General features: G+C 41.6%; 1 pseudogene; it reads right to left on the bottom strand.

Moving 5' to 3' along the window:
• Positions 1 to 27: 27 nt before the first annotated feature.
• On the bottom strand, positions 28 to 17,598 carry LOC139414107 (enolase 4-like; annotated as a pseudogene).
• Positions 17,599 to 26,880: the final 9,282 nt, after the last annotated feature.

Here is a 26,880-nt window from a genome sequence, read left to right as displayed (position 1 = left end):
CTTATATTAATCCTTATATTAATTATATTATGTAAATGATTGCTCCTCCGTTTCTCCAACAAAGAGCGAGGATGTGTCTTTTCTTAAATCTGCAGACAGAAAACAAGTGAAATAAGTTGAATGGACAACAAAGGCTTTAAAAAGGCCAAAGCGAAACTAGCCCCTGCATGACAGTCTATTGAACATGTTCTGTAGAGGTCTGTGCACATTGAACATGTCCCTCATCGCTCCAGGCCCCTCTATTCTAGGTCCGATGATTTCTACTGCTGTGACAGCACTAAAAATATATATATTCCACATAGCCAGAGCCAAACGATATACAAGAGTCCTGTATATGCAATTGGTGCAGAAGTTAATTCTTTATTTTATACAAAGATGAACTCGCTTTTCAGTAATTGCCCAATATCCCTGTCCCTTTTTTGGGAGGCGTAATTAGGTGGCCAATTAACAGAACCAAGGTAGGGTTTTCGCCAGCTCCTTTCCCCCCTCTTCATGATTCCTGACACACAGTTTCCTTTCACGTCCAGGGAGAAATGTATTCTCACCAGCCCAGCCATTACTGCCTCTCCTACCCATAGCTTTGTCTAGCCCCCTCTTTCTACTGGCTGAAAAGGCGAGAGGAAAAAGCCATACCCAGTATTCCCTGCTGGGCCAATTCTTCCTCTATAGAAATCAGACGGTTGTATTTAGTCAGCCGCTCTCCACGACTCAGACCTCCCAGTTTGACATACACAACTCCCAGGCCTACGACCTGAGGGAGAGAGAGAAACGCACAATGACAAGAGTTTACGGGCGCCGAGTGCCAACGTGCGATGACTGCTCATCACCAAGGCACGGAGAAGGCGCCGTCACTTGGCTTTGTTTTGGTGTGAGTACACAATGACAGGCAAACTGTTTATTATATCACTTCAAGAGGTTCTTGGGCCTTGTAAATACAGACATTTGTATTATAAAACTTGTACAGAGCAGAATACATACATAAGTGATGCAATGGATTGTCAGACTGAAATGTGCAGATTTTCAGTCCAACACATTACTAGATAAAGACAGACAGAGATAGACATGTAAACATATAGATCTAAAGAGAATGACTAAGCCTCACCACATCTGAGAGCGAGTTGTCACTGCAGGGCTCACCACACGTCGTTCCAATTATTACCTCACCTGACATACAAAAAGACACACACAAAAGTAATGTATTACCAGGTCAATGAATCAACTCTTTACACCAGGGATGGGCAACTTTTGAAGGGTCTCGGATCAACCCTCCCCCTCTTATTGCTTTATGTCAGTCAATGATAGTCAGTCAATTAGCCCATGTCAGCTAAAAAAAATGTGATTGTAAAGTTAGTCTTGCAGCCAGCTATCTAAACTTGTCGAATTACTGGCCGGGGGGCCCCCCATTGATTTTATTAGTCAGTTTCACTCAGATATCATATTGAAAACTGCGAACATTTCTCCCACCCTTTGGCAAAATGAGTAGAATTGCAGCAAACGTGCTTCAAAACTGCAACATTTTCTCTACAGCCCATGGGAAAGTGTAGAATTGCACTAAATTAACTCTAAAGCGTTTATTTTGTATTTTCTTTTAGCTCTGCTGTCAAGACGGGGGCTCGCAATGCGTATTATTCTTTTTTTTTTTAAAGAAGAGTGTCATTACAGGGGTTCCTCTGAAAAACAGTGAATTCCCCCAAATAAGCATGAACTAACAAACCATAGTTTCATATAGAAGAACATTAATTTGAGTGAGATCTTAAGAACAAAGGTAATCTCGGACACCCAGAACTAAAATCTTGTGTAAATTGCGTCAGATGCTCAGTTGAGTTCAGGGGGAGACGGGTTAGAAAATATACTAACGAAACTACCGAAGTCTCCACCCCTCTAATCGTAAACTCTGACAGTTCAAGCAAGGAGGCCAAATGTCCCCTCCCATTCAGAAATTCAATAGATGCGAGCACCTGCGGAATCATTTGCCCAAATGATCAGTGGCGAAAAATCTGCATACCGGAAACAAAGTTCCTCATTAGTCGTCGCATCCCACAGTCTGTAGACAGATAAAACTTCCATTTACTTCCATCTGTCCATGAGAGATTAGGACAAAGATAAACCGACTGAACATAATTTTGAACATAATTTTGGGTCCCATGACCTTTAACAGTAGAAGTATCGTTGGGTCGCATCATTCGATCGATACATGGCCCACGCAGACATTCATTTGGCTCCCTGTGATAAAAGTTTGAGTCGGCTGCACTCAAATGGGAAGATCTTCATTTGGAATTCATCCAACTGAAACCATCAGAGGAACCATGTAAGTCGGCGTGTCTCACACGTCACCTATTTATTCCAAAATATTTATACTGTCGTGTTCATACTACTGTTTCTATTCACAGTATTGATGTTGTGATGGCAATTATTATAGGTCAACCTGGCCAATATGACGGCTTATTCCCCTAGCATCGATTTGACCTCCAATTTTTGTTGACATTCCATCAAAATGTTGCACACTGTACATTTGACCTACATTAGGACAATGAGTCATGTATTAGTAAACAGCTCTATGTAAAACTCCATCAGTGGATTCCCTTTGTGCTCTGTGGTGACGTAGGTCAGGTCGGTGACTTTATTGGTCCGATTCAGGATGTACCCCTGGAAGAGATGGGGCATCTTCCTGTGACCCGTGACACTGGGGCTTAGAGGAGATGTCAGAGAGCAGGCTGCAGGAGGCTCCAGCCACACTGCTCAGTCTCTCCTACTGCTCCTTACACATCGGGTCACACGCACACCATGAGTTTCTATAAGCACACCAACGCATGTCTTTCATTTACTGTGGATGTGTGTTCGGAGGGGTGTTCACATCTTACCTCTTTCACAGAGGATCGAGCAGGGCTACGACTGCTGGGTATTTACGAATCAAAGCCTCATCCACTAGTTTATCTGGAGACTTGGGGGTTCCTGTAATAACTTCATACTTTCCTTTTGGAGCAGAGAGAGAAAATAAAATCTAACTTTAAAGTAGATCTTTTTCCAGCTTATATTTTGTTTTGAATAACTATAGTATGTCAACATAAAATTCTAATTTTAACTAACAAAAGTAGAAGCTGTTCAGGGTCCTGTTGATTCCAGACTTGGTGCATCGGTACCGCTTGCTGTACCCGCATATAGAATTGTATGCAAGGACACACTGCGTGTTTTAACGTTCTGTTTACACACAGTCCTTTATGTCGTGAGCAGCACAGTTTACTGCCAAATGGACCTCCTTTTCAAGTGCCAATCCAAGATTGTTAGATGCTTCCGTAATTAGATCTAGAGGCTGCTTAGGACTCAACAACTAAGGCTCCAGAGTCAGACACTGTTGGCAGTACAGGCTGGAAAGAGAAGGAATGTCTAGTCAGCATAAATGTACACAGTGTCATCGTTTATAATATGCATATCTGTGGAAAGTTGTGCTAGATCATACTGTATGTCAGAGATTCTACATTTCCTCCTGCAAAGCTACTGGGTATGCAGGCTTTTGCTCCAGCCCTGCTCTAACACACCAGATTCAGCTCACCAGGTAATTTTCCAGGAGGAGGGGTTGACACCTCTAATGAACGTTAATGATATTTAAAATGCATGTACTTTAATTAGGTTAGCGGGTATGAATAGGATTTGAACGTTCCTGTTTCCAAAGCTTTTGAAGGTATTACATGGGATATATTTAACCCACCATCAATAATATTGTTAATCCTATAAATGTAGGCCGCGAGCTGTTATCGTCTCATCTTGTGATGTTCATCACATAATAAAATAGGGAAAGCGATTTCCTATCGACAACCTTTAATCTATTCGCAGTTAGATAGTGCTTCTAGTGCTAAACACAGGACGTTGCTGAGGGGAGGACGGCTCATAATAATGTCTGGAATGGAGTTAATGGAATGGTATCAATCCCATGGAAACCATTTGTTTGAGGAGTCTGATGTCATTCTAATAATTCCATTCATTACTATCAGCCATCCTCCCCAGTTAAGGTGCCACCAACCTCCTGTGGCACTGCTAAACCATAGACAGACGGCATTGAATTGATTCTAACTTTGAAGAACGTAACTACAACGTTGAAATTGTGATATACATTACATGACAACTCTGAGTATATGTTCAGTCTTAAAAATAAATCACAAGCTCCCTATACTGTACAGTAGATCCACTATACCAGGCTCTGCCGCAATGTTCCTTACCCCTGTTTTTGAAGCAATGTTCATTATTTGAATAATCTCCTTTTGAAGCACGAGGACCATTGTGATGATCTGTTGGAGGATTTCACAGATCTTTTTAGGTAAATGTTTCTTTGTTACTTTATACTTTATACAGTGCCGAGCATTTGCCCTCTTTCTGATTCTCTGTTTTCTTGTGCATATTTGATATTGAATGTTATCAGATCTTCAACCAAAACCTATTATTAGATAAAGGGAACCTGAGTTTACAAATAAAACAAATTGATGCTTATTTAATTGAATGAACAGTTATGCAACACCCAATTCCCCTGTGTGAAAAAGTAATTGCCCTCTTACACTCAACTGGTTGTGCCACCTTTGGCTGGCTGTAACCAAATACTTCCTGTAGTTGTTGATCTGTCTCTCACATCGCTGTGGAGGAATTTTGACCCACTCTTGCATGCAGAACTGCTTTAACTCAGCAACATTTGTGGGTTTTAAAGCATGAACTGCTCGTTTCAGATGTGGACTTTGACTAGGCCATTACAAAACTTCAGATTTGTTGCTTTTTAACAATTTTCATGTAGATTTGATTGTGTATTTTGGATCATTGTCTTGCTGAATGACCCAGCTGCGCTTCAACTCACAGACAGATGGCCTGACATTCTCTTGTATAATTCTGATACAGAGCAGAATTCATGGTTCCTTCTAGAATGGCAAGTTGCCCAGGTCTTGAGGCAGCAAAGCATCCCCAAAGCATCCCACTACCACCATGCTTGACCGTTGGTATGAGGTTCTTACTGTGGAATGCAGTTTTGGGGGTTTTGCCAGACATAATGGGACCCATCTCATCCAAAAAGTTCACTCAAGTTTGCCAAAAAAGGACTTGGAAGCACCTGGATGGTCGTCAAGACTCCTTGAAGAATTTTCTATGGACAGATGAGTCAGAAGTAGAACTTTTTGGACGACATGCATTCCATTTTGCCTGGCGAAAACCAAACACTGCATTCCACAGTAAGAACCTTACACCAACGGTCAAGCATGGTAGTGGTAGTGTGATAGTTTGGGGATACCCATATCACCTCCCTGATCAATCTTCTCCCCTGATTGCTCAGTTTGGCCGGGTGGCCAGCTCTAGGAAAAGTCTTGGTGGTTCCAAACTTCTTCAATTTAAGAATGATGGAGGCCACTGTGTTCTTGGGGACCTTCAATGCTGCAGACATTTTTTGGTACCCTTCCGCAGATCTGTGCCTCGACACAATCCTGTCTCACAGCTCTACAGACAGTTCCTTCGACCTCATGGCTTGGTTTTTGCTCTGACATGCGTTGTCAATTGTGGGGCCGTATATAGACAGGTGTGTGCCTTTCCAAATCCTGTCCTGTCAATTGAATTTACCACAGGTGGACTCCAGTCAAGTTGTAAAAACATCAAGGAAGTCTCATAGCAAAGGGTCTGAACACTTATGTAAATAAGGTATTTTGGGAAAAAAAATGTTTTTTTACATTTGCTGAAATTTCTACACCAGTTCTCTTTGTCATGAGGGAAACAAATTATTTAATAAGGCTGTAACGTAACAATGTGGGAAAGTGAAGGGGTCTGAATAGTTTCTGAATGCAGTGTAGATGCGTCTACATCACATTGCTTATTACTCTGGGGTTTTAGGCTGGGTTTCTGTTTATGTATAACAAAAATGTATCCTTTATTTAACTAAGCAAGTCAATTAAGAACAAATTCTTATTTACAATGACTGCTTACCAAAAGGCCTCCTGTGGGGACGGGGGCTGGGATTAAAAATAAATTCAATAAAAATATAGGACAAACCACATCGATAAAAGAAAGACCTAAGACAACATAGCATGGCAGCAACATGTGACAACAGCAGGGTAGCAACACAACATGACAACATGGTAGCAGCACAAACAGTGTAAAAACATTGGGGACAGACAACAGCAAAGGGCAAGAAGGTAGAGAACAATACATCACGCAAAGCAGCCACAACGGTCAGTAAGAGTGTCCATGAGTGAGTCTTTTAATGAAGAGATTGAGATAAAACTGTCCAGTTTGAGTGTTTGTTGGAGCTCGTTCCAGTCTTTAGCTAGAGTGAAATGAAAAAATGAGCGACCCAGGGATGTGTGCTTTGGGGACTTTTAACAGAATGTGATTGGCAGAAGGGGTGTTGTATGTGGAGTATTGATTTAAGATGGTCAATATTATTAAACACTAGTTTTACTACACACTGTTTAATATGACAACTAGATGAAATAGCCTCCCTTAACACCCACACATATACAGTGGGGCAAAAAAGTATTTAGTCAAATCAAAATTTATATAGCCCTTCGTACATCAGCTGATATCTCAAAGTGCTGTACAGAAACCCAGCCTAAAACCCCAAACAGCAAGCAATGCAGGTGTAGAATCACAGTGGCTAGGAAAAACTCCCTAGAAAGGCCAAAACCTAGGAAGAAACCTAGAGAGGAACCAGGCTATGTGGGGTGGCCAGTCCTCTTCTGGCTGTGCCGGGTGGAGATTATAACAGAACATGGCCAAGATTTCAAATGTTCATAAATGACCAGCATGGTCCAATAATAATAATAATAAGGCAGAACAGTTGAAACTGGAGCAGCAGCACGGCCAGGTGGACTGGGGACAGCAAGGAGTCATCATGTCAGGTAGTCCTGAGGCATGGTCCTAGGGCTCAGGTCCTCCGAGAGAGAGAAAGAAAGAGAAAGAGAGAATTAGAAAGAGCACACTTAAATTCACACAGGACACCGAATAGGACAGGAGAAGTACTCCAGATATAACAAACTGACCCTAGCCCCCCGACACAAACTACTGCAGCATAAATACTGGAGGCTGAGACTGGAGGGGTCAGGAGAAACTGTGGCCCCATCTGAGGACACCCCCGGACAGGGCCAAACAGGAAGGATATAACCCCACCCACTTTGCCAAAGCACAGCCCCCACACCACTAGAGGGATATCTTCAACCACCAACCTACCATCCTGAGACAAGGCCGAGTATAGCCCACAAAGATCTCCGCCACAGCACAACCCAAGGGGGGTAAAAATGGAGCTCTATAGGAGAAACCCCTGCCTCCAGCTGTTTGCTTAGAAATTCTAGGGACAATTAGGAGGCCTGCGTCTTGTGACCGTAGCGTACGTGTAGGTATGTACGGCAGGACCAAATCAGAGAGATAGGTAGGAGCAAGCCCATGTAATGCTTTGTAGTTTAGCAGTAAAACCTTGAAATCAGCCCTTGCCTTGACAGGAAGCCAGTGTAGGGAGGCTAGCACTGGAGTAATATGATCAAATCTTTTGGTTCTAGTCAGGATTCTAGCAGCCGTATTTAGCACTAACTGAAGTTTATTTAGTGCTTCATCCGGGTAGCCGGAAAGTAGAGCATTGCAGTAGTCTAACCTAGAAGTGACAAAAGCATGGATTAATTTTTCTGCATCATTTTTGGACAGAAAGTTTCTGATTTTTGCAATGTTACGTAGATGGAAAAAAGCTGTCCTTGAAACGGTCTTGATATGTTCGTCAATAGAGAGATCAGGGTCCAGAGTAACGCCGAGGTCCTTCGCAGTTTTATTTGAGACGACTGTACAACCATTAAGATTCATTGTCAGATTCAACAGAAGATCTCTTTTGTTTCTTGGGACCTAGAACAAGCATCTCTGTTTTGTCCGAGTTTAAAAGTAGAACGTTTGCAGCCATCCACTTCCTTATGTCTGAAACACAGGCTTCTAGCGAGGGCAATTTTGGGGATTCACCAAGTTTCATTGAAATGTACAGCTGTGTGTCATCCGCATAGCAGTGAAAGTTAACATTATGTTTTCGAATGACATCCCCAAGAGGTAAAATATAAAGTGAAAACAATAGTGATCCTAACACGGAACCTTGAGGAACACCGAAATTTACAGTTGATTTGTCAGAGGACAAACCATTCACAGAGACAAACTGATATCTTCCGACAGATAAGATCTAAACCAGGCCAGAACTTGTCCGTGTAGACCAATTTGGGTTTCCAATCTCTCCAAAAGAATGTGGTGATCGATGGTATCAAAAGCAGCACTAAGGTCTAGGAGCACGAGGACAGATGCAGAGCCTCGGTCTGATGCCATTAAAAGGTCATTTACCACCTTCACAAGTGCAGTCTCAGTGCTATGATGGGGTCTAAGACCAGGCTGAAGCATTACGTATACATTGTTTGTCTTCAGGAAGGCAGTGAGTTGCTGCGCAACAGCCTTTTCTAAATTTTGAGAGGAATGGAAGATTCGATATAGGCCGATTAGTCTTTCATATTTTCTGGGTCAAGGTTTGGCTTTTTCAAGAGAGGCTTTATTACTGCCACTTTTAGTGAGTTTGGTACACATCCAGTGGATAGAGAGCCGTTTATTATGTTCAACATAGGAGGGCCAAGCACAGGAAGCAGCTCTTTCAGTAGTTTAGTTGGAATAGGGTCCAGTATGCAGCTTGAAGGTTTAGAGGCCATGATTATTTTCATCATTGTGTCAAGAGATATAGTACTAAAACACTTGAGTGTCTCCCTTGATCCTAGGTCCTGGCCGAGTTGTGCAGACTCAGGACAACTGAGCTTTGAAGGAATACGCAGATTTAAAGGGGAGTCCGTAATTTGCTTTCTAATGATCATGATCTTTTCCTCAAAGAAGTTCATGAATTTATCACTGCTGAAGTGAAAGCCATGCTCTCTTGGGGAATGCTGCTTTTTAGTTAGCTTTGCAACAGTATCAAAAAGGAATTTTGGATTGTTCTTATTTTCCTCAATTAAGTTAGAAAAATAGGATGATCGAGCAGCAGTAAGGGCTCTTTGGTACTGCACGGTACTGTCTTTCCAAGCTAGTCGGAAGACTTCCAGTTTGGTGTGGCGCCATTTCCATTCCAATTTTCTGGAAGCTTGCTTCAGAGCTCGGGTATTTTCTGTGTACCAGGGAGCTAGTTTCTTATGAGAAATGTTTTTAGTTTTTAGGGGTGCAACTGCATCTAGGGTATTGCGCAAGGTTAAATTGAGTTCCTCAGTTAGGTGGTTAACTGATTTTTGTCCTCTGGCATCCTTGGGTAGACAGAGGGAATCTGGAAGGACATCAAGGAATCTTTGTGTTGTCTGTGAATTTATAGCACAACTTTTGATGTTCCTTGGTTGGGGTCTGAGCAGATTATTTGTTGCAATTGCAAACGTAATAAAATGGTGGTCCGATAGTCCAGGATTATGAGGAAAAACATTAAGATCCACAACATTTATTCCATGGGACAAAACTAGGTCCAGAGTATGACTGTGACAGTGAGTAGGTCCGAAGATATGTTGGACAAAACCCACTGAGTCGATGATGGCTCCGAAAGCCTTTTGGAGTGGGTCTGTGGACTTTTCCATGTGAATATTAAAGTCACCAAAGATTAGAATATTATCTGCTATGACTACAAGGTCCGATAGGAATTCAGGGAACTCAATGAGGAACGTTGTATATGGCCCAGGAGGCCTGTAAACAGTAGCTATAAAAAGTGATTGAGTAGGCTGCATAGATTTCATGACTAGAAGCTCAAAAGACGAAAACGTCATTTAAAAAAAAAAAAAAAATAGTAAATTAAAATTTGCTATCGTAAATGTTAGCAACACCTCTGCCTTTGCGGGATGCACGGGGGATATGGTCACTAGTGTAGCCAGGAGGTGAGGCCTCATTTAACACAGTAAATTCATCAGGCTTAAGCCATGTTTCAGTCAGGCCAATCACATCAAGATTATGATCAGTGATTAGTTAATTGACTATAATTGCCTTTGAAGTAAGGGATCTAACATTAAGTAGCCCTATTTTGAGATGTGAGGTATCATGATCTCTTTCAATAATGACAGGAATGGAGGAGGTCTTTATCCTAGGGAGATTGCTAAGGCGAACACCGCCATGTTTAGTTTTGCCCAACCTTGGTCGAGGCACAGACACGGACGGTCTCAATGGGGATAGCTGAGCTGACTACACTGACTGTGCCTGCACCCTATTTCATTGTGGAGCTAGAGGAGTTAGAGCCCTGTCTATGTTGGTAGATAAGATGAGAGCACCCCTCCAGCTAGGATGGAGTCCGTCACTCCTCAGCAGGTCAGGCTTGGTCCTGTTTGTGGGTGAGTCCCAGAAAGAGGGCCAATTATCTACAAATTCTATCTTTTGGGAGGGGCAGAAAACAGTTTAACCAGCGATTGAGTTGTGAGGCTCTGCTGTAGAGCTCATCACTCCCCCTAACTGGGAGGGGGCCAGAGACAATTACTCGATGCTGACACATCTTTCTAGCTGATTTACACGCTGAAGCTATGTTGCGCTTGGTGATCTCTGACTGTTTCATCCTAACATCGTTGGTGCCGGCGTGGATAACAATATCTCTCAATACTCTCTACACTCGCCAGTTTTAGCTTTAGCCAGCACCATCTTCAGATTAGCCTTAACGTCGGTAGCCCTGCTCCCTAGTAAACAGTGTATGATCGCTGGATGATTTTTAAGTCTTATACTGCGTGTAATGGAGTCGCCAATGACTAGAGTTTTCTTTTTGTCAGAGCTAAATGGTGGGAGGCTTCGGTGTCTCAGACTCCGTAACGGGAGGAGTAGAGACAAGAGAAGGCTCGGCCTCTGACTCCGACTCACTGCTTAATGGGGAAAACCGGTTGAAAGTTTCTGTCGGCTGAATGAGCGACACCGGTTGAGCATTCCTACAGCATTTCCTTCCAGAAACCGTGAGAAAGTTGTCCGGCTGCGGGGACCGCGCGAGGGGATTTATACTAACGTTACTATCTGTACTTACTGGTGGCACAGACGCTGTTTCATCCTTTCCTACACTGAAATTACCCTTGCCTAACGATTGCGTCTGAAGCTGGGCTTGTAGCACAGCTATCCTCGCCGTAAGGCGATCGTTCTCCTGTATATTATGAGTACAGCGACTGCAATTAGAAGGCATCATGTTAATGTTACTACTTAGCTTCGGCTGTTGGAGGTCCTGACGAACCATGTCCAGATAAAGCGTCCGGAGTGAAAAAGTTGAGGGGAAAAAAAACAATATAAACGGTAATTAAAAAGTAAAAACCATAAAGTTGTCAGGTAGCAAAATAGGTTGGCAACAAAACGCACAGCAACACGTAAACAAGTCTGCAAGTTGTCAGCCACCAATTGTGCAAGTTCTCCCACTTAAAAAGATGAGAGAGGCCTGTAATTTTCATCATAGGTACACTTCAACTATGACAGACAAAATGAGAAGAAAAAAAATCCAGAAAATCACATTGTAATACAGTTATTTGCAAATTATGTTGGAAAATAAGTATTTGGTCACCTACAAACAAGCAAGATTTCTGGCTCTCACAGACCTGTAACTTCTTCTTTAAGAGGCTCCTCTGTCCTCCACTCGTTACCTGTATTAATGGCACCTGTTTGAACTTGTTATCAGTATAAAAGACACCTGTCCACAACCTCAAACAGTCACACTCCAAACTCCACTATGGCCAAGACCAAAGAGCTGTCAAAGGACACCAGAAACAAAATTGTAGACCTGCACCAGGCTGGGAAGACTGAATCTGCAATAGGTAAGCAGCTTGGTTTGAAGAAATCAACTGTGGGAGCAATTATTAGGAAATGGAAGACATACAAGACCACTGATAATCTTCCTCGATCTGGGGCTCCACGCAAGATCTCACCTCGTGGGGTCAAAATGATCACAAGAACGGTGAGCAAAAATCCCAGAACCACACGGGGGGACCTAGTGAATGACCTGCAGAGAACTGGGACCAAAGTAACAAAGCCTACCATCAGTAACACACTACGCCGCCAGTGACTCAAATCCTGCAGTGCCAGACGTGTCCCCCTGCTTAAGCCAGTACATCTCCAGGCCCGTCTGAAGTTTGCTAGAGAGCATTTGGATGATCCAGAAGAAGATTGGGAGAATGTCATATGGTCAGATGAAACGAAAATATAACTTTTTGGTAAAAACTCAACTCGTCGTGTTTGGAGGACAAAGAATGCTGAGTTGCATCCAAAGAACACCCCCATGCTTCACAGTAGGTATGGTGGAAACATCATGCTTTGGGGCTGTTTTTCTGCAAAGGGACCAGGATGACTGATCCGTGTAAAGGAAAGAATGGGGCCATGTACCGTGAGATTGAGTGAAAACCTCCTTCCATCTGCAATGGCATTGAAAATGAAACGTGGCTGGGTCTTTCAGCATGACAATGATCTCAAACATACCGCCCGGGCAACGAAGGAGTGGCTTCGTAAGAAGCATTTCAAGGTCCTGGAGTGGCCTAGCCAGTCTCCAGATCTCAACCCCATAGAAAATCTTTGGAGGGAGTTGAAAGTCTGTGTTGCCCAGCAACAGCCCCAAAACATCACTGCTCTAGAGGAGATCTGCATGGAGGAAAGGGCAAAATACCAGCAACAGTTTGTGAAAACCTATGAAAACTTACAGAAAACGTTTGACCTCTGTCATTGCCAACAAAGGGTATATAACAAAGTATTGATGAACTTTTTATTGACCAAATACTTATTTTCCACCATAATTTGCAAATAAATTCATTAATCCTACAATGTGATTTTCTGGATTTGTTTACCTCATTTTGTCTGTCATAGTTGAAGTGTACCTATGATGAAAATGACAGGCCTCTCTGATCTTTTTAAGTGGGAGAACTTGCACAATTGGTGGCTGACTAAATACTTTTTTGCCCCACTGTATCTGGCATTGCCATCAACCCTATCATTCCTGATCAATGACCTCCATCACATAACACTGCATGGTGTGTGTCAGTGTGTGTGTGCTTGCTCAAAGGGGAGCTCACTGACCTGTTTGTTCCTCAGAACTGTGATGTACTTGCAGTAGAGCCCCAATCTTGGCCACAGCCATGGACACTGAACCAATGGCCATGCTGCTAGGCAGGACTGGCTCTGGAGGCGGGATGGGCTTCTGTCCTGCTTCTTTTGCCTGGAATACCAGAAACAAACTTAAATCTACCTCAATGTTGTTACAACTTGAGGAAGAACAATTTCCCAAAGTGCCTGTCTGAGAGGCCAGCCCTCCCACAGGGACTCTTACAAGACAAGTGTCACGCTCGTTGAATGAATGGACCAAGGCGCAACGTACTTAGAGTTCCACATGTTTAATAAATATGAAACTCACCAAAAAAGAACCGTGACGTTCTGGGCTGCTCACAGGCAGCTACACAAAAACAAGATCCCACAAACAACAGGTGGGAAAAGGCTGCCTAAATATGATCCCCAATCAGAGACAACAATAGACTGCTCCCTCTGATTGGGAACCATACCAGGCCAACAAAGAAATAGAAAACATAGATTGCCCAACCTAGTCACACCCGGACCTAACCAAATAGAGAATTAAAGGGATCTCTAAGGTCAGGGCGTAACAACAAGGCTTTATCTGTCACTAGATAGAGGGGAAGAGGAGGATATGGTTTACCTCAGGGGACCACTAGGGAAATAAGCCAGAGACATGAGTGCATTCGACCAGAGGCTTCAACCGAGATTCTCTGTGGAGCTGGGACCTAAATACTTGCAGAGTATTCAAATAAGACCTAAAATAACACCTCTCAATGTGTCTCCCAGGTGTAAACTTCAGAGGCACACTTAACCTGCACATGACCTCTTTACGCATACTAAAAACACATGGTCCCTCTGAGGTATTTTATTGAGAACAAGCTAATGTTTTGAAAGGAAAGCATCCAGTGGTAATGTGATGTGATGTCAGAAATCTGTCAGGCTGGCCCAGGGGAGAGGTTGTTACCTTTGTCTTCACCCTTCTTGTCAGCATGCATGAATGACACTATGGGGTTGATAAGGACAATGGTTTCTTCTACCCTTGGATGAGCCATTGTATAATAGGAGAACTTGGACATCGAAATGTCAGATATCGACCAAAGAGATACTGATGGAGAAGCACTCACATATGTAGCTTTGAAATGCTTTGAAAGGCTGGTCATGGATCACATCAACACCATCATCCCAGACACCCTTTACCCACTCTAATTTGCATACCGCCCCAACAGATCCACAGATGATGCAATCTCCATTGCACTCCACAATGCCCTCTCCCACCTGGACAAGAGGAACACCTATGTGAGAATGCTGTTCATTGACTACAGCTCAACGTTCAACACTATAGTGCCTTCCAAGCTCATCACTATGCTCAAGACCCTGGGACTGAACAAGTCCCTCTGCAACTGGATCCTGGACTTCCTGACGGGCCACACCTAGGTGGTGAGAGTAGGCAACAACACATCCGCCACGCTGACTCTCAACACTTGGGCCCATCAGGGATGCATGCTTAGTCCCCTCCCTCCTGTACTCCCTGTTCACCCACGACTGCGTGGCCGCGAACGACTCCAACACCATCATTAAGTTTGCTGACGACATAACAGAGTAGGCCTGAAAAATCATACAATGTCATACAAGCAAGATTTCTAATGCTTTCTGAATTATAGCTAATGCTAGTCTATTTCTATTAGATTTATGGGGGGCTTAGTAAGAATAGAGATGGAGGTACAGAGTAAACAACACTTGCTTGATAAAATAACTTGACTAGGTATTTAAATGCAAATCACTGGGTTTTCTTTTCAGTCGATATGTTTTAAACAAGTAGGCTAATATTTTTGTCATGTTGAACCACTAATCCACTGTCTTTATGATTTTAACAAACAGGAGGCAGGAGGCCTCAGTCCATCCAACATTATATGCAAAGTCAACCCTGCTGTTACTTCAATGAAATGACATTTCCACTCTGAACAATACCAATAGGACACTCATAGACCATCTCTTTTGGTTCATGTAAGGATGGTACAAAGGGACCAATAAAAAGACCCAGTGCACTGTAATCATATAATTGGCTCTGACAAGCACAGAGTTTTTCTTCCCTGCGTGCATGACCTCATTCTGTGAGCAGTGAGCTAACAGTGAGCTAAATTTTTGTTCGTGAAAAATAAATAATGTTTTACCCCTTTTTTGTGGTATCCAATTGGTAGTTACAGTCTTGTTTCATCGCTGCATCTCCCGTACGGACTCGGGAGAGACGAAGGTCGAGAGCCGTGCGTCCTCCGAAACACAACCCAACCAAGACACACTGCTTCTTGACACAATGCCCACAAATGTATCGGAGCAAGCACCGTACACCTGGCGAACGTGTCAGCATGCACTGCACCTGGCCCACCACAGAAGGCTCTAGTGAGCAATGGGAAAAGTACATCCCTGCCAGCCAAACCCTCCCCTAACGACACTGGGCCAATTGTGCGCTGCCCCACGGGTCTCCCGGTCGTGGCCGGCTGCGACAGAGCCTGGACTTGAATCCTGAATCTCTAGTGGCACAGCTAGCACTGTGATGCAGTGCATCAGACCACTGTGCCACTCGGGAGGCCCCACAGTGACCTAATTTGACCACATCTGTGCACAGATGAAGGAGACCCATTGGTGGATATTCAGAGAATTTTTGGCAAATACCGTAGGTCTATGTAGTGACATTAATAAAAACATCTAACCATCTAGCTGAATCATTTTACCGCATGGTGATACACTAATGAGAGAAATAAAAAGGCTAGACACATTCAACTGTTACTTGGACTTTGGTTGAACTGCACATTATTGATATACTGTATATATACCAAATCAAGACTGCTTCAGAAACAACCAAGATGAAAGTTTGCTGACTTTCATGTTCGTGTCACTAACGCAATCCCGTCTAGGCAAGGGTATCTCATCAGATATTGCAGATCTGCCTAGATGAGAGGATGACGGCAGTTCAGCAGAGGGCAATACCACGCTTGGCTTTGGCATCCTGGCACAGTCTGCGCTGGGGGCAGGGGTAAAACTAAGCAGTGCCCCCCACCTCCCTCTAACCCAGTGCCCTTGTGACTCCAGAGGGATGCCAACACCGCCGCTTAACTCTGTGAGATCATATGATGGGACCATCACAGCTAATGCTGCCACTTGGAGAAGCGCCATAACATTCAAATAATCTAATGGGTGTGCTCTGTTATAAAGGATATGCCCCTTTTTCCCAATTTTCACCTAAAATAACATACCCAAATCTAACTGCCTGTAGCTCAGGCCCTGAAGCAAGGATATGCATATGGTTGGTACCATTTGAAAGGCAACACTTTGAAGTTTGTGGAAATGTGAAAGGAATGTAGGAGAATATAACATAATAGATCTGGTAAAAGATAATACAAAGTATAAACCAACATTATTTTGTATTCTTTTGTACCATCATTTTGAAATTCAAGAAAAAGGCCTAGGTGCAATTTAGATTTTGGCCACTAGATAGCAGTAGCATATGTGCAAAGTTTTAGAATGATCTAATGAACCATTGCATTTCTGTTCAAAATGCTGTATCAAGACTGCCCAAATGTGCCTAATTTGTTTATTAATAACTTTTCATGTTCAAAATTGTGCACTCTCCTCACACAATAGCATGGTATTCTTTTTTTATTTTACCAGGCAAGTCAGTTAAGAACAAATTCTTATTTTCAATGACAGCCTAGGAACTGCCTGTTCAGGGGCAGAACGACAGATTTGTACCTTGTCAGCTCAGGGGTTTGAACTTGCAACGTTCCAGTTACTAGTCCAACGCTCTAACCACTAGGCTAACCTGCCGCCCCTATTTCACTGTAATAGCTACTGTAAATTGGACAGTGCAGTTAGATTACCAAGAATTTAAGCTTTCTGCCAATACCAGATATGTCTATGTCCTGGGAAATGTTCTTGTTACTTACAACCTCAGGCTAATGCGATTAGCCTATGTTAGCTCAGCCGTCCCGTGGAAGGGACACCGATTTATAGAAGTCTTGGCACTTTGCACTATGCCATCTGACAGTTAACCAACTTGGGGAGACAAACCTGAAAAATATCCCTCTAAGACGACTGGAATTTGAAATAAAGATTTGCTGGCTGGAGATTCAAGTGAATTATTAATTCAAAACATTTTCAGGGAACATTTATCAGGCATTGATATTGCACTAGGTTTTAGAACAAGCTACTTTTTATCTGCAGTCCCTGCCACTAGATTAAAACCACAAACCTGTTTCATCTACATCAAAACAACAAACCTGTTTAATTTACAGTAGATCAAAACAACGGACCTGTTTCCCTACTTCATGTGGATTGTTAGTGATTTTGTTTTTGTCTTTTGGGGCATTCTATAAAATAACTAGATAATACTATAGTTAATTAACCAGATACTCTTAAATATTTGCAGCCCTGATAAACTGTCTAATTACATTTTTACATTAGATACTTTGTGGTCACCCACAGGCTCCACTGAATCAGTGCATTTCCTTAGTTATAGTATAATTCTGTTTTGATGATTGCTGTGATTCATCCATCACTGACCTTGGCTTTAATTTCATTGACCTGGGAGTCTTCGGGCATGCTTCTTTTTATAGTTAGTAGTTACATATCCAACAATACCTTTAAAAAGTAATGATTTCTGCAGTCTGCAAAAAATCTAGAATTTAACTTGTACTATCTGATAGTCATTAATCACCAATATCTTGACTTTCAGTTTTGGAATTACTTGTTTTGCGAACATTTCTATCCACAGGACTTTAGAGAGGATGCGTACCTAAGTATTTTGTCCATTCCTTTCTGGTCACAAGGATCAGAGCCCTTTAGGATTGTACTCAGTGATTCATGTACTAAGTGGAAATCAGCCATCCCAGACTCTCTCCTCTTATCATTGTTGATAATGGTCACACCACTTGTATCCTGGAAATTGTCTTTGAAGACCTCACTGTTGTCTAAAATAAATCTATGGTCCCTCCTCCATTACAAACCACAGGAGGTTGGCGGCACGTTAATTGGGGAGGACGGGCTCATTGTAATGGCTGGAGCAGAATAAGTGGAATGGTATAAAATACTCCATTCCAGCCATTATTATGTATCGTCCTCCCTCAGCAGACTCCACTGTTACCAAAAATGCTTACCATATGTCTATTCACATGGTCAATAAACAATAGAGATTGTTTTGGTACAGGGGGGGAAGAATGAGAAATGTAACCAGGGTGTTACAGTGTAATAAGGCAAACAAAACAGCAGACGTCAAAAGCATTGCACTCTGCACTGAGCTAATGGCCCAATGTGTGAAACAATCACATTATTGCACTGAGGCGGGACAGTGAGATAAAGGTTTGTTTGGATTTGCTCTTCCCTCTGCCATCTTAGAGAAGGCCCAAACTGTGATGAGCACTGAGGCAGGCATCGCTGACTCAGCCATCTCTCACTGACCTGAAGCCAGCAGCATTGTTAGGAGGTGGAGTATCTGAGTTAATATCCACTTTCCTCTCTCTCTCCCTTTAGGTTCAACCACTAGCCTCGCTGTTCCCTGTCATGGCTGATTACCATCAGCAATCTCACTGTATTTGCCAAATGGGCGTGGTAATAATCGTTGAGCATCACTCTACTAAAGGCTGATAAAGCCAGTGCACTGTCCCTTACGCCGACTGTGAGAGAGGGACTGCTGTGTCAGATCTAAAACTGCTGGCATCAGCACAGTCTGTTACACATGCTGAGTTGATGTAAATGAATGCCCGGGTGTTGTAGAGGCGACTGTTTAGTAAAAAACTGAGAGTTGATGATTATGTTTCTTTGGTAGCCCCTCTGCCCTCAAGTCATGGTGTCACATCTAATTTCCCCAGCCTAAAATACTGAACAACTGAAATGGCAAGGGGCAGGGGTCAGTGGCTTTCCTCTGATCACTACCCTCCTAGCCTGCTTGTTTCCCCAGCTGCCTCTTAGAGCTCCCTGTATGGCTGAAGAGCCCCTATAATGTCATGTCAAACATTGCCATACTGTTATGTCTCAGATCTCTATTGAAAACCTAATCAGACGTTTTTGTCAACAATGCCCCAACTTCATAGCAACAATTACATTTGATTGAATATCCATAAATTGACAGATGAACAAACTTTTCCCTGGAATTGTGCTTGAAATTAGGGTATATTACAAATCTACTCCATCCTCTACACAAATGTATCTGTACTGAACATTTGGGAGGTGAGTAGGCTACTTCGATTTCCGACAAGGAGAGGAGGCACAAGGAAAAAGGAACTCGCTAGATAGCTTGTGCATGAACTTACCTTTCTATTTTTATGATGCAGAGGACCTCTACCTGGAGGGATAGTTGACCCTTTCCTTCATTAATTTCTTTCCCCAATAGTCTGCTTATCACAGGTGGTATTGAGAATTTTGAGAAGTAATTTGCTTACAAAATGAAATAAAAATAGAAATTAGCACAGTGGAAAGAAACAACCAGCCACACTTTACAGTACATAGTAGGCCTTTATTTCCCACAATAAAAATAAAAACAACCAGTGGAATACTGAATAGGCCTATATTTAAATAAGAGGAAATACTGTTAGTAGAGAAACAACTTTTTGAGACAACAGAATTCACAATAGCAAGTGTTTATAAACCCTTCCCCAGCACAGGATTACTAATTCAACTAGGCCTAATCAAGGGCATGATTTGGTCATCAGATTATGTATTTATTTTTAGGGCATGACAAGAGGAACTGATGATGCACTACCCAATTTCTAAATTGTACCTTGTGCTTTCTACTACTACAAGATTTTTTTTTTTTTAACAAAAATGTTACCCCTTTTTCTCCCCAATTTTGTGGTATTCAATTGGTAGTTACAGTCTTGTCTCATCGCTGCAACTCCTGTACGGACTTAGTGCGTCCCCCGAAACACAACCCAACCATGCCCCACTGCTTCTTGACACAATGCCCACTTAACCAGCCACACCAATGTCTCGGAGGAAACACCATACACCTGGCAACCGTGTCAGCGTGCACTGCGCCCGGGCTGCCACAGGAGTCACTAGTGCACGATGGGACAAGGACATAACTGCCGGCCAAACCCTCCCCTAACCCGGATGACGCTGGGCCAATTGTGCGCAACCCTATGGGTCTCCCGGACACGGCCGGCTGCGACAGAGCCTGGCCTCAAACCCAGAATCTCTCGTGGCACAGCTAGCACTGCGATGCAGTGCCTTAGACCACTGCTCCACTCGGGACGCCCAAGAGTATGTTTAAAGCTGGACTGAGTTCCTTAAAGTAATGATGGACTGTTGTTTCTCTTTCCTTATTTGAGCTGTTCTTGCCATAATATGGTCTTGGTCTTTTACCAAATAGGGTAAAATCTTCTGTATACCACCCCTACCTAGTCACAACACAACTGATTGGCTCAAAAGCCTTAAGAAGGAAAGAAATTCCACAAATGAACTTTTAACAAGACGCACAGGTTAATTGAAATGCATTTCAGGTGACTACTTAATGAAGCTGGTAGAGAGAATGTGCAAAGCTGTCATTAAGGCAAAGGGTGTCTACTTGAAGAATCTAAAATCTATTTTGATTTGTTTAACACTTTTTTGGTTACTACATGATTCCATATGTGTTATTTCATTGTTCTGATGTCTTCACTATTATTTTACAATGTAGAAAATAGTAAAAATAAAGAAAAACCCTGGAATGAGTAGGTGTGTCCAAACTTTTGACTGGTACTGTATGTATTATTAGCTTGCTAGCTACAGTAACTCAAAAGAGCTGCTAACGTAATGTTAGCTAGCTAGCTGACTTTACGTACTGTATAGCTAGCTAGCTAAGTGAATTAAATATCACCAGCTAAATAACTTCACTAACATAACAGAGGACAAAACAGAAAAAATGTATCTGCAGATGAAGAGTCCCAATGAATGTCCCAAGATAAGTGTAAAAGTCACACCAATGTATAAAATAGGGATATTAACGGTTAAATACATTTTACCGGTCATGCTTATCGGTCTATAGGTTAACTTGCATCATTTATGTAATTAAATTGGCACGTGTATATTATCATTAATCATCATGTACACTGCCTTCAGAAAGTATTCACACCCCTTGACTTTTTCCACATTTGTGTGTTACAGCCTGAAGTTAAAATTGATAAAATGTTGATTGTGTCACTGATCTAAACACAATACATCATAATGTCAAAGTCGAATTATGTTTTTAGAAATGTTTACAAATTAGGGTTAGGGTTAGGGTTAGAAAAAAAAATAAAAAGGGTTAGAAAAAAAAATAAAAAGCAGACACTGAATACCCCTTTGAGTATGGTGCAGTTATTAATTACACTTTTGAGGGTGTATCAATAACACCCAGTCACTACAAAGATACAGGTGCCCTTCCTAACTCAGTTGCCGGAGAGGAAGGAAACCACTCAGGGATTTCACCATGAGGCCAAAGGGGATTTTAAGACAGTTACAGAGTTTAATGGCTGTGATTGATTTTATTTTATTTTATTAGGATCTCTTTTAGTACTCATTTGGACTAGTCTTCCAAGAGTCCTTAAATATTAAAATACAGGAGGATGGATCAACAACATTGTAGTTACTCCACAATACTAACAGGGTGAAAAGAAGGACGCCTGTACAGAATATAAAATAATCCAAAACATGCATCCTGTTTGCAATAAGGTACTAAAGTGCTGCAAAAAATCTACTTTTTGTCCTGAATACAAAGCATTATGTTTGGGGCAAATCCAATATCACACATCACTGAGTACCACTCTTCATATTTTTAAGCATGGTGGTGACTGCATCAAGATATGGGTATGCTTGTCATCGGCAAAGACTAGGACATTTAAAAAAAAAAAAATTGGATAAAAATAAACGGAATAGAGCTAAGCACAGGCAACATCCTAGAGGAAAACCTGGGTCCAGTCTGCTCTCCCAAAAGACACTGGGAGACAAATTCACCTTTCAGCAGGACAATAACCTAAAGCACAAGGCCAAATTTACACTGGAGTTGCTTATTAAGACAACATTAAATATTCCTGAGTAGCCTAGTTACAGTTTTGACTTAAATCGGCTTGAAAATCTATGGCAAGACTTGAAAATGGATGTCTAGCAATGGTCAACAACCAACTTTTCAGAGCTTGAAGAATTAACAAAAAGATTAATGGCCAAATATTGTATAATTCAGGTGTGCAAAGAAAATAAAGACTCACAGCTGTAATCGCTGGTATTGACTCAGGAGGTTGAATACTTATCTAATCAAGGTATATTTTTCATAAATAAAAATGATAATTTATTCTACTTTGACATTACAGAGTATTTTGTGTGGACGGTTGACAAAAAAATTACAATTAAAGCTGCATTATTTAACTTTTTGGCCGATCCGACCAAATTCACATAGAAATGTGTGTTATAGATATGTCATTTTCATTGAAAGCATTCAAAGAAGCGGTAGATCTGTTCTATGTGCGCTATTTCTATGTTTCCCATTGTTAAATTTCATTTTTGCGTCTTTTACTTTCGGGCTTTGCACACCGGCGTCAAACAGATGAAAATACAGTATTTTTGGTTATGGAAAATATATTTCACAGCAGTTAAGATGGTACGATGATTCTCTACATTATACTTGCTTGATTTGTCACATAAACTGAAATTAAACAAACTATTTGAATTCCATTTTAAAGTCAAGGGTGTGAATACTTTCTGAAGGCAATGCATCTTATTTATCACATGGGCACAGCATACAGAGCCTAATTTGAGGAGCATAATGACCTGTCAGACAGCTCGAGAGCAGTTCCTCAAAAAGCTGGTACTGAGGTGAAACGTGCCGTTATAGGATACCACAGTATGAGTCATAATACCCATAAAACCTAGCGGTTAAACAGGGAAATGGTTTCAATCATTTTTCTAGCATTAATTTTTCCCATAGGGGATTTTATAAACCCTTAAAGTAGGGGCTTTAAGGGTTTCATGTAGGTCTACCCTGACGTGATGTTTTGATAATCATGTAAATCTCTCCAGGGCAAGGCGACTTTTATAAATATATTCGCCTGTATTTACCCCCTAAAAATGAAATGCTAATTAGCTGCTAATGTGGCTATCATAAAGAACCACAAATACCATGATGATCTGGACGAGGCTGCTGAATCAAGGCAAAGGTAAGAATCTCTGGATTAAGTATCTAATGTTAGCTAAATGTAGAAATTAATAAATTGGCAAAATTATAAGGTGTCTTATATAGTGGAGATCCCTACAGTATTTTCTGTTGGTCACGTAATTTTACTGTTGACCAGTTAGAGGGTCGGTTAGTCGAAATTTGCATCCTTAGTGTAAACGTTTTACAACTGGAGCAGGCCAATCTTGCTGGGTGTGCAGGCTTCTGTTCTAGCCCAGCATTAAAAAACACCTGATTCAACTTATCACACCTAATTAGTTGATAACGAGTGCTATTGCTGGGATGGAATAGAAGTCTGATAAACAAGTAGATCAGGGATCAGTAGAGCGAGGTTGTCCAGCTCTGGAATTTACTTTTTTTTGTTCACCTGAATTTATGCTTTAGTAATAATAGCCTACTTGTTACTAAGATGTCTAACCTTTACATATGAGTTAGCCTACTTGTACACTTTGAAATTATATGAAATAAAGTGTTGATTCTTTGAAGTGAAGTGTTTAAATTTGTTTACATTTTTGTTATAAAAAATATTATCCAAGACGATGTCACGCCCTGACCTTAGAGATCCTTTATTCTCTATTTTGGTTAGGTAGTGGTGTGACTAGGGTGTGCATTCTAGTTTCTTTATTTCTAGGTTGGTTCTAGGTTTTCTAGGTTCCCAATCATAGGCAGCTGTCTATTGTTGTCTCTGATTGGGGATCATATTTAGGATGCTTTTTCCCACCTGTTTGTTGTGGGATCTTGTTTGTGTATAGTTGCCTTGAGCACTGCATAGCTTCACGTTTGACGTTTGTTTTTTGCCGGTTCATGTAATAAAGATGATGAAATCAAACCACGTTACATTTTTGTCCGACTCTTACATCAACAATCGTGACAGACTGTCAATGTCAATGTTGATTAATCACAGATCACAATCCTGCAATAAAGAGGGGAAGGGAATCTGTCTCTAATTTGTCTGTGTTTCTGCTCTTCAATTAGTTTTATTTGATCGTCACACTCTCTCAGGATATCAGCCACGTGAACCCATTTTGCAACTCGTAATGGCATGCATCTCCAATGCAGCCATAGGTCTACATACAGTATGATGGCATTAGCCTTATTGGCATTTGTAATGCACCCCTTGACATTGTGCATCTGAAGCAGAGAATAGTTTCCCTCACACATTATTAGCATATTGTTGAGCTACAGTACAAGTCAAAAGTTTGGACACGCCTACTCATTCAAGGATTTTTCTTTATTTTTACTATTTTCTACATTGTAGAATAATAGTGAAGACATCAAAATGATGAAATAACACATATGGAATCATGTGTAACCAAAAAAGTGTTAAACAAATCTAAAAAATAACCAGCCTATGAATTGACAGCTTTGCACACTCTTGGCATTCTCTCAACCAGCTTCACTTGGAATGTTTTTCCAACATTCAGTCTTGAAGGAGTTCCCACATATGCTGAGCAATTGTTGGCTGCTTTTCTTTCACTCTGCAGTCACACTCATCCCAAGCTATCTCAATTGGGTTAAGGTCAGGTGATTGTGGAGGCCAGATCATCTGATGCAGCACTCCATCACTCTCCTTCTTGGTCAAATAGCCCTTACACAGCCTGGAAGTGTGTTGGATCATTGTCCTGTTGAAAAACAAATGATAGTCCCACTAAGTGCAAACCAGATGGGATGGTGTATCGCTGCAGAATGCTATCATAGCCATGCTGGTTGTGTGCCTTGAATTCTAAATAAATCACAGACAGTGTCACCAGTAAAGCACCCCCACACCATCACACCTCCTCCTCCATGCTTCACGGTGGGAATCACACATCATCATCCATTCACCTACTCTGCGTCTCACAAAGACACTTCGGTTGGAAACAAAAATGTCAAATTTGGACTCATCAGACCAAAGGACAGATTTCCACGGGTCTAATGTCCATTGCTCGTGTTTTATTGGCCCAAGCAAGTCTCTTCTTGTTATTGGTGTTCTTTAGTAGTGGTCTCTTGCAGAAATTCGACCATGAAGGCCTGAATCATGCAGTCTCCTCTGAACAGTTGATGTTGAGATGTGTCTGTTACTTGAACTCTGTGTAGCATTTATTTAGGTTGCAATCTGAGGTGCAGATAACTCTAATGAACTTGTCCTCTGCAGCAGAGGTAACTCTGGGTCTTCCTTTCTTCTGGCGGTCCTCATGGGAGCCAGTTTCATCATAGCGCTTGATGGTTTTTGCGACTGCACTTGAAGAAACTTTCAAAGTTTTTGAAATTTTCCGCATTGACTGATGTCTTAAAGTAATGATGGATGGTCGTTTCTCTTTGTTAATTTGAGCTGTTCTTGCCATAATATGGACTTGGTCTTTTACCAAATAGGGCGATCTTCTGTTTACCACCCCTACCTTGTCACAACACAACTGATTGGTTCAAACGCATTAAGAAATTCCACTAATTAACTTTTAACAAGGCACACCTGTTAATTGAAATGCATTCCAGGTGACTAACTCATGAAGCTGGTAGAGAGAATGCCAAGAGTGTGCAAAGCTGTCATCAAGACAACGGGTGGCTACTTTTAATCTCAAATATAAAATATATTTTGATTTGTTTTTAACACTTTTTTGGTTACTACATGATTCCATATGTGTTATTTCATAGTTGTGATGTCTTCACTATTATTCTACAATGTAGAACATTGCAAAAATAAAGAAAAACCCTGGAATGAGTCGGTGTGTCCAAACTTTTGACTGGTACTGTATATGTTCCCAATTTAAAAACAATACCAGTAGACAGAGGCTAATCATTATATCAGATGTTGTACATACCTTGTGCTGACATGAAATTGTTTAGTGCAAATCCAACCATTGTAATCTAGGTAGTGAAATGTCTGGATGCAGAAGATGGGATCCTTAGCTTAAAACATACACACAACTACTACTACTACCAAGTAGAAAAATAATACTTAGGCTATAAGAAATCAATTTTATTCAATGGGGAAAATCAGAGATGACACACAAAATACTTTTCATTTCACCCATACAACAAGCCTATTAATAAAGTGCAGTATGTTAACAATATCATTAACAACACTGTTAAATAATTTACTGCCCTTTGCTATGAAGCCCCTTAATAAGATCTGGTGCAACCAATTACCTTCAGAAGTCACATAATTAGTTAATTAAAGACCACCTGTGTGCAATCTAAGTGTCACATGATCTCAGTATATATACAGCTGTTCTGAATAGCCCCAGAGTCTGCAACACCACTAAGCAAGGGGAACCACCAAGCAAATGGCACCATGGAGACCAAGGAGCGCTCCAAACAGGTCAGGGACAAAGTTGTGGAGAAGTACAGATCAGGGTTGGGTTATAAAAAAAAAAAAATCCGAAACTTTGAACATCCTCGGAGCACCATTAAGTCCATTATTAAAAATGGAAAGAATATGGCACCACAACAAACCTGCCAAGAGACGGCCTCCCACCAAAACGCACAGACCAGGCAAGGAGGGCATTAATCAGAGAGGCAACAAAGAGACCAAGGATAACCCTGAAGGAGTTGCAAAGCTCCCAGCTCCACAGAGCTGGGCTTTACAGAAGAGTGGCCAGAAAAAAGCCATTGCTTAAAGAAAAAAATAAGGAAACACGTTTGGTGTTCGCCAAAAGGCATGTGAGAGACTCCCCAAACATATGGAAGAAGGTACTCTGGTCAGATGCAACTAAAATTGAGCTTTT

This window comes from Oncorhynchus clarkii, chromosome 1, assembly GCF_045791955.1.
Source record: "Oncorhynchus clarkii lewisi isolate Uvic-CL-2024 chromosome 1, UVic_Ocla_1.0, whole genome shotgun sequence".
In the NCBI taxonomy this organism is placed as follows: domain Eukaryota; kingdom Metazoa; phylum Chordata; class Actinopteri; order Salmoniformes; family Salmonidae; genus Oncorhynchus; species Oncorhynchus clarkii.
Note: the sequence above shows the minus strand (reverse complement) of the source record. Positions and strands in the feature narration are given on the sequence as shown.